This window comes from Xylocopa sonorina, unplaced genomic scaffold (assembly GCF_050948175.1).
Source record: "Xylocopa sonorina isolate GNS202 unplaced genomic scaffold, iyXylSono1_principal scaffold0052, whole genome shotgun sequence".
NCBI classification, from domain to species: Eukaryota; Metazoa; Arthropoda; class Insecta; order Hymenoptera; family Apidae; genus Xylocopa; species Xylocopa sonorina.
Window position 1 is genome coordinate 414,618 of NW_027490123.1, and position 887 is coordinate 415,504.

Here is an 887-nt window from a genome sequence, read left to right on the forward strand (position 1 = left end):
CCTCGCCTACACTTCAAATGAATGTAAATGCGACACTTCTTTGCAAGGAAATAGCGTTTGCAGATGTCTACGTATCGTAACAATAGAGTTCTTATGATTCATAAAACGCGATATCGCATCACATTTCTATGTTTCGTGGTAAAATATAATATGATTTGCGGAGTGTTACGTATTCCTCGTCTACACTTCAAATGAATGTGAATGCGACACTTCCTCGCTAGGAAATAGCGTTTGCAGATGTCTACGTATCGTAGCAGTAGTTTTCTAATGCTCCTTAAAACGCGATATCGCATCTCATTCCTATGTTTCATGGTTAGATATAATATGATTTGCGAAGTGTTATGTATTCCTCGCCTACACTTCAAATGAATGTAAATGCGACACTTTCTTGCGAGGAAATAGCGTTTGCAAATGTCTACCTATCGTAGCAATAGTGTTCTAATGCTTCTTAAAACGCGATATCGCATCTCATTTCTATGTTTCATGGTAAGATATAATATGATTTGCGAAGTGTTATGTATTCCTCGTCTACACATCAACTGAATGTAAATGCGACACTTCCTTGCTAGGAAGTAGCGTCTGCAGATGTCTAGGTATCGTAGCAATAGAGTTCTAATGCTTCTTAAAACACGATATCGCATCTCATTTCTATGTTTCGTGGTAAGATATAATATGATTTGCGAAGTGTCATGTATTCCTCGTCTACCCTTCAAATGAATGTAAATGCGACACTTCCTTGCAAGGAAATAGCGTTTGCAGATGTCTACGTATCGTAGCAATAGAGTTCTTGTGATTCTTAAAACGCGATATCGGATCTCATATCTATGTTTCATGGTAAGATATAATATGATTTGCGAAGTGTTATGTATTCCTCGTCAACACTTCAA